The 8,065-nt window shown below is 42.6% G+C and overlaps 1 pseudogene; it reads left to right on the top strand.

The window, feature by feature from the left end:
• Positions 1-5,521: 5,521 nt before the first annotated feature.
• LOC119624988 (U1 spliceosomal RNA) lies at positions 5,522-5,666 on the top strand (annotated as a pseudogene).
• The last annotated feature ends 2,399 nt before the right edge of the window (positions 5,667-8,065 follow it).

The raw sequence follows: 8,065 nt of genomic DNA, 5'->3' as shown, positions 1-8,065 counted from the left end.
TTTTTTAATTTTTTTGAGATGGAGTTCCACTTTTGTCACCCAGGCTGGAATGCAATGGCGCAATCTTGGCTCACTGAAACCTCCACCTCCCGGGTTCAAGTGATTCTCCTGTACTTGGAGTCTCTGCAGCATTCAACTCTTTTGAGCCTAAGTTGTCCCATATATGCAAGGGGAATATGAATTTTCCCAGGTGACAGTGAAAATTTTATGAGATAACTCACATTCAGTGCCTAGCAGAGTGTCTGCCTCACAGGAGATGCTCAACAAATGGTAACTATTCTTAATATGAACTTTTATGAAAAGCTTCTAGCCACTATCTCTCCTACTTGACTATATTTTAAATGTCTTAGAAGGTCTGAGCCATCCATAGTTACTAATCCTTCTTTTTCCAATGCTGAGCACCGTGCCTGGTACACAGTAGATGCTTCTCAAATACTTGTTCAAATAAGGTCAAATGGAAGTTAAGCACTGGAAATACACAAAAAAAATCAAGAATCTGCTAAACTCTTCTACCTCCTATCACAAATGCATATCTGGACAAATTGTGGCTGTGTGTTTGGCAGTGGACTTTACAGAGAGCAAGCCTGAGTAGAGAATTTCTTTAAGTACAATCAGCCCTCAAATGGCCACTCAGCAAATGAAGGCAGGCTATTCAGTTACTGTAATTTAGTGCCATCTACAGAGTCCCGAGAAACTCAAGTCAATATGAATGTTTAATAAACAAGAAGCATGTAGAAAAAGAACAAGGAATTATGGCCATCTCAGTAGCCTAAAGAGGCTGTTCATTCAATTTTCTCTCCTTAAAGCTCATTCCCCTACTGTATTTCTTCCTCTTGACATAGGCAAACCTTTTGGACTTTCTCAGCCACCAGTGGGTCTCAGAAACTGGAGGATTTACATCTACCAACAAGAGAGGAAGACTCATAGCATTCCACTGGCGATGAAAGAGTGTGATACAATTCACATGGCATCCAGAGCCTCATTGATCTGGCCATGCCAGCCTTTCCAGTCCTGGGCACTCTGCTAACCCTGGAAAACAGGCATTTAATCCGCAAACAACTTTAAGAAACAGGTGTCATTTTTTCATATTTTAAGGATGAGAACATTGAGACTCAAAGAAGTTACATGACATATTATTTAGGATCATTTAGTTGCAACAGATAGAAAAACAATGCAAAGTTAAACCAAAAAAAAAAAAAAATAGTCCACATAACTAGGAAGTCCAAAGGTGGTGTTGACCTCATGAAAAGCTAGATCCTGGGGTTCAACCATTGCATCAAAATTCAATCATTCTTAATCTGTCAGCCTTGCTTCTCCTCTGTTTGACTTTATTCTCAGACAGTCTCCATCCCCAGAGTGTCAGATTGGCCCCAGCAGCTCTTTGTCCACACGGATCTTAGAGTCCATGAGACCACAGAAAGAAAAGGTCTTTTTCTTGATTGCACTGCCAAAATCTTGGGAAAAAAGCTGACTGGCCCAGTTTGGGGCACATGCACAACTCTACACTAATCGTTCTGGCCAAAGAAAAGGTTAAACAAGCCTCTAGGACCAGCTGGGGGCTCAGTGAATTCAATCCCACACAGACCATGTGCGTTAAGCAAGGTTAGGGTAGAATGGGAACATCGTTATTCCCCCAAAGTTTAAAAGTAAATGCTAACCTCATTTACACAAATCAGAGGCAGGTAGCAGAGTTAGTCTTTCGTGTTGGTTTACTTTTCTCTAAAGCTACAGCTGTTTTTAGTACAACATTTTGATGTCAGAGTCATTAAAGACTGAAAAGCTAGCATATTTTTAAATGAAATCACATTTTGTGGATGTTTACTTTTGCTAGACACTGTATAAGACATTTTTTATGTGTGTCGTTTCGTTTAAGTCTTATTATCGTGAGGTGTAGAGAGATGAAGGCACCTACCCAAGGTCAACAGCTAGCATATGAGGGAGCTAGGATTCACCTGTCTATTTCCACTTGACAGACACCTTAACTCCCATGAGATCCTCCATTTCCCAGGTCTGCTCAGCACTAGGCACAGAAGTAAGTTAGGTGTAATTTCAGCCCTAACCACTGCCTGAATCCATCTGAGCAGAGAAAGAGGTACTTCAAGCACCTTATCATCACCACTGGGAGGCGAGTTACCATCTGCCTCAGCCCACCATGCAGGATGTAGGTCTGGGCCCCTGAATGGCTGCAGCCCCTGCAGATCCAGCCACATCTGACCAGGGGATGAAATGGATTATTGTGTTGGCTTCCTGCCCTACTTGAACTCTAACTAATATTCTGTTCTGCAGCCATGTTCTGCAGCCCAGCATACTTGCATAAGGCTAGAACGATTGTTCCACAGCCTCAATTGTGAGGCTCTGACTGGCCTCTTCTCACAGGGGTCAAATCCTAAGACTTATGTTCCAAGCCTTTAGTTAGGGCCATAACCTACAGTTAAGGAGGTTTCTCAGAAATAGAATCTTCCAGAAGACTAGTCTCACTCTGTCCCTGTAATCGAATGATTGCACAATCACTCTATTCCTCCATCTTTCCCTGTGTCTACACCCTTTACAATGAAACTTTATTTCCTTCTATCAAGAGGTAGAATCTATTTCCCATCTCTCAGCTCTGGGCTGGCCTTATGACTTGCTTTGCCAATGGAAGGCAGCAAAAGTGACCTTGTGACAATTCTGAGCCAGATCTCAAAAGGCCAGCCTGGTAGGAGGAGAGAGATCATGTGGGAAGGAGACCCCTATTCAAGCCAAGGCCATCCTAGCCCAGCCTACAGCCAGCTGAAGCCTGTGAGCCAGCCCACACAAGATTAGTAGAGCTACCGACATGAACCACAGCTGTTTGCAGATAGATACTTGAACCCAGCAGAAAGCAGAAGAAAAGCAGGCTGACCTCTCAATCCATTAACAGCAATTAATGCCTTAAGAAATTGAGTTTGGGAAAAGTTTGCTATGCATTAATAATAAAACAATATGTTAACTGATACAACCTCCAGACATCCTGGGAACTTTCAGATGTCAAACTCAGCTGAGGCCAAGCCAAGGTCCCCAAACCCTTTGGACCTATTTGAATATCTTGTCCTTTTCATTCCTCACCATGGACCACACCGTGCCCTGAGTTCATTCACTTTCCTTCTCCTGCTCCCGGGTGAGTTCCTAGCAGGGATATCAGTGGGGCCTGACCAGGGTGTTGTGTTCTAAGCCCTAAATGGCCATTAGTAGAGCACATGAAAAGGGCAGAAGATGCATTCCTAGCCGGCAAAGGACTTGCCATCTACTTGAAGAAACATGATGCACATCCAAAAGGCAATCAACAAGCAATCGCCACACTCTACCTTGCGTAAATTTTAGTGACTGTCAGATAAAATAACTACCAGCCAGTCTGTCTCAAGCATTGAACTGGAACTTCTTGAGGGCAGGACCAGGTCTAGATTCTCCACAGATCCCCAGCAACTAATATCTGCCTAGACCAAAGCAAATACTCAATGCACATTTCCTGAAGGAATGAATAGCACAAGGCAGCTGCCTCCAGTGCTAAACTGAATGGTTCAAACAACACGGGTCAAGAATTTCAGATGTTTGATGTATACCAAGGACCAATAACTTCAATAGGTGAATGAAGGAATGAATGAGTGAATGAATGTGTGCTTCACACATTATGGATATTTATTATCTGTGTGAACAGCTATGGAAAGAGTAGGGGAGGCTGTGTCAGATGACCCAGACTCCCCACTCACCAGGCTCAAGCACCTTACTCATTTGCCTCAGTTTCCCCACTATGAAATGAGACCGAGTCAGAGGATTTCTTTGAGAATCAAATGCCATCATTTGTTTCTCTATCAAGTGAGCAATAGTTAAGCATCATAAGGCACTACATTCTGGTGACTTGGAGACAATAAGGCACGGCCCCAGCGGTAAGTGGCTCCAAGTCCAGGGCAGGTCCATCTTCATGGAGATGAAAGCAATGAACCTGTAAGTGACAAAGCACAGCACAGCCAAAGGAAGGGGAGCCACAGCCAGAGAGAACTGAACTTATACGGCACTCGCCAAACACTCAGGCCATGCAGGGCTCAAACTAGCGCACAAAGAAACCTGTGATAAGAAATGCTGACCTCAGTCACCTGCTAAGCCCCGGCTCCATGCCAGTATATGTCTTCTATATTGGTTCCCATCTGTTATTTTCCACCTTTCTTTCTCATTTACTTTTGTCACAGTCCATGGTGTTTTTCCATTACCTGGCTTCATAGGGCCGCGCTGTGTGTTCTAACCCGCGACCCTCAGTGACCCTGACAGAATGAGACAGTGTGCACAAGCCTAGCCTAGACTCCAGCTGCCTGCTGATGCCAGAGCCCCGCCCAGGAGAGCTACATGCTTCTTTGAGTTTTACCGTCAGGTTTTAAATCAGTCATAAACAGTGTTTGAATCTCAGCTCTGCCACTCAGCCACTTGCATGATCTTGGACAATTTCCTTTATTTCCCTGATTTTGATGTCCTCTTTTGATAAGTGAGATAATGATGCCTACCTATATCATTGAGTTTAAGAAGAATAACTGTGCTTTGTATTTCTTATGTGTGCTGCATGTTTCTACATATTTTAATATTTTCATTGTATAGTTCTTATAACAGCAACTATTAGCACTTCCATTTTACAGATAAAGAAATTGAGGCATAGGGAGGCTAGTTGTCTTACCTGTGATAACAGACAGCTAGCAGTCACAAGCCAGGAGTTTAAACTCAGACAGGGCTGCTGGAGACCACCTCTAATCCCTCCTTACACTCTGCATTTCATTTTCTGAATTCAGTGAGTTAAGGGCATAATCCTGTGTCCAGTGCAAACCAAGTACCCTAAAAATAGTATGTATCATTCAATTCCCAAGGCACATGGGTAAAAAATAAAGTTGCCTGGACTCACATTTAGTAAAATCTCTACTCCATGGATGAGTGATATAAGACAGAGACAAAAGATGATGACGACCCAGAAAGCTAACTTCTAGAGCAGTGGTTCTCACCTGGGGATAATTCCTTACTCCTCCCTGTGCCCCCTGCCCCCTACCCAGGGGACATTTGGCAATGTCAGGGGACATTTTGGTTGTCATAATTGGGGTGAAGGTGCCCCCTGGCAACCAATATGTATAGACCAATGATTCTGCTAAACATCCTACAATGCACTGGACAGTACCCCACCAAAAAATATTATTATTATCTGGCCCCAAGTCTCGATTATGCTAAGGCTGAGAAACCCTGTCCTCAAACACTGAGTCTGAGCCACGTTTATTAATATGGGCTAACTGCTTAGTACCCAGTACCTACAAACAAATACTCACTTCACAAATACATACATAAATACATGGATGGATATATTTTATCAATTCTAAAACGCTGCCAATTGAATAATGTACCATCAATTCAAAAGAGATTGCTCAGAAGAGGGAAAAAAACCACCACATGGACCACAAGACACATCCCCAAATCAGAAATATTCAAATGTGCATGGGGATTGGCGGGGGATGTGCAGCTTAGAATTGACTGAGTAATACTTACCCAGGGGAGATACCATGATCACAAAAGTGGTTTTCCCAGGGCAAGATTCATCCATTGCACTCCAGATGTGACCCCTATGATTTCCCCAAATGTGAGAAACTTGACTGCTCAATTTGTGGTTATAATTTTGTAATTAAAAAATAAATGAGTGAGTAAGTAGAGAATACTCCTTATGTTTTAAAATCCTCAGATCAAAGAAGAAATCATCTTTCTATTGTGGGGCTCATTCAGCCTCCGGACAGGCAATACAGTAGAGTGTCAAGATGGTAAGATGTTATCTTGAGCCTCAAGTGATTGGTAGCACATTGAGTTGAGAAGGATTACAAACCAACGTCACAATTTAGCACAATAAGCATCCTTGAGTGATTAGTGATGTCTGCATAGACATGGGAGAGCAAGTAATGTCATGCATGCACATACCTGCTGTCTTTATTATAGTCAAAAGAACAGTGAACTTTGAGTCACACATTTAGATCTGAGCCTCCGCTCACCCACAGAAGATCTGTTCCTTTGGGTATATCAGTCTACTTCTCTGAAACTCCATCAATTCTTCTATAAAATGTGTATAATAGATCTTAGTTCAATTACATGGTTGTTTTAATGAGCTCTTTGGGGTATAATAAAAATGCTAATTGTTAACATTACATTATAATGAGATAATCTATTCTGATGCTTCTTAAACTAAAGTTTTCAGGTAATATCTGAAAACTGTTCTATTTTCTATATTTCAAAATGCACTCTGAATATCATGCAGTGATACACCCTCACAGGCCATTAGTTAATCAGTACAGCGTGTTGTGTAGTAGTTTGTTGAGGTGACATTTTTTGGAGAAGTTGTAGGCCATTCTTTGGGCTCTTCTCTAGCTTTTTAATATCTAGATATCAGGGCTGGGAAATTGACCAGAATAAATTACTAGTCTAATTAATGCCCTTTCCTAACACTTTATTTTATTTTATTTATTTATTTTTTTTTTTTGAGACAGAGTCTCACTCTGTCACCCAGCCTGGAGTGCAGTGGCATGATCTCCGCTTACTGCAACCTCCACCTCCTGGGTTCAGGCAATTCTCATGTCTCTGCCTCTCGAGTAGCTGGGTCTACATGCACATGCCACCATGCCCAGCTAATTTTTGTATTTTTAGTAGGGATAGGGTTTCACTATGTTGGCCAGGCTGGTCTCACACTCCTGATTCCAAGCGATTCGGCTTCCTCAGCCTCCTAAAGTGTTGGGATTACAGGCTTAAGCCATCGTGCCCTGCCTCCTAACTCATATTAGAGCCTTCCAGGGATGGAAGATAATGCATTCACAGTTAAGGAGGATACACAGGGAGCTATTATAGTTTGTCTCTCAATGTGTCCTAATGAACTGTGTCTCCAATATGCACGCCCTTGAGTAATTCTTGCCCCTTGAATCTGGGCTGGTCCTGTGACCTTAACCAATAAATGTGGAGGAAGTGACTGCACGACTTCTGAAGCTAGGCCAGAAGAAATATTGCAGCTCCATGCTTGGTCCAAGAACATTCTTTCTTGGGGAAATAATATTCCATGTAAGCAGTTTAACCACCTTAAGACTGCCATGATGTGAGGAAACCCAAGCTAGCCAAGTAGAGAAGCCACATGGAGAGAGAGGCGTGCCCAGGTCCCAGGTGCTCTATTCATCCTAACCAAGGTGCCAGACATGAGTGAAGATGCATCTTGGATGTCTAGCCCAGTTGAATCTTCAGATGACTCCAGCCCCAGTTGCCATCTGACTTCAACCATATGCAAGACCAAGCAAGACCCACAGAGTTATGACCTGTTCATCTACATAACAATGAGAGATCATAAGAAACTATCATTTTATGTCACTACATTTTGGGGTCACTTGTTACTCAATATAAGGTATCTGAAATTGGAGCCATGTTGGATGTTACCAATAGGAGAAAGATTGCCCTGTAAACTGCTTGTCTCTATCCCTATAGTAGAAATAGTATGAAGGGAAGGTTGGAGAATAGGTAGATAGCCATACTTCCAATTAACCATAAACTTAATAATTTAGACATTGAGCTCAAGCCTCTCAGTGGCTACAAAACTTCCCAGAGACCTTCCAATCTTGCTATAAACTGAATGTTTGTGTCGCCCCAAACACTTATGTTAAATCCTGGCCCCCAGTGTGATGGTGGTGGGGCCTTTGGGAAGTGGTCAGGTTATGAGGGTAGAGCCCTTATGAATGGGGTCAGTACCTTTATGAAAGAGGCCTCAAAGAGTTGCCTTGCCCCTTCAACCATGTGAGGACATAAAAACCAGAAGCAGACCCTTGTCAGACATTGAATCTGGCAGTGCCTTGATCTTAGACTTCCCAGCCTCCAGAAGTGTCAGAAATAAATTTCTAAGCTGCACAGTTTATAGTATTATGTATAGCCACTTGAATGGACTAGGGCAAAGCTGAAGACTAGACACCAAGAACCTGAGTCCAGCAGCTTCAACTGCCTCTAAATACTCACCTTTCCACAATCGTGCAGGAAAAAAACAACAATACAAACAGAAGAACAAGGGCCT

Source organism: Chlorocebus sabaeus, chromosome 8, assembly GCF_047675955.1.
Source record: "Chlorocebus sabaeus isolate Y175 chromosome 8, mChlSab1.0.hap1, whole genome shotgun sequence".
Classification (NCBI taxonomy): domain Eukaryota; kingdom Metazoa; phylum Chordata; class Mammalia; order Primates; family Cercopithecidae; genus Chlorocebus; species Chlorocebus sabaeus.
The sequence above is the reverse complement of the archived record's forward strand: the minus strand, read 5'-3'. Positions and strand labels throughout refer to the sequence as shown.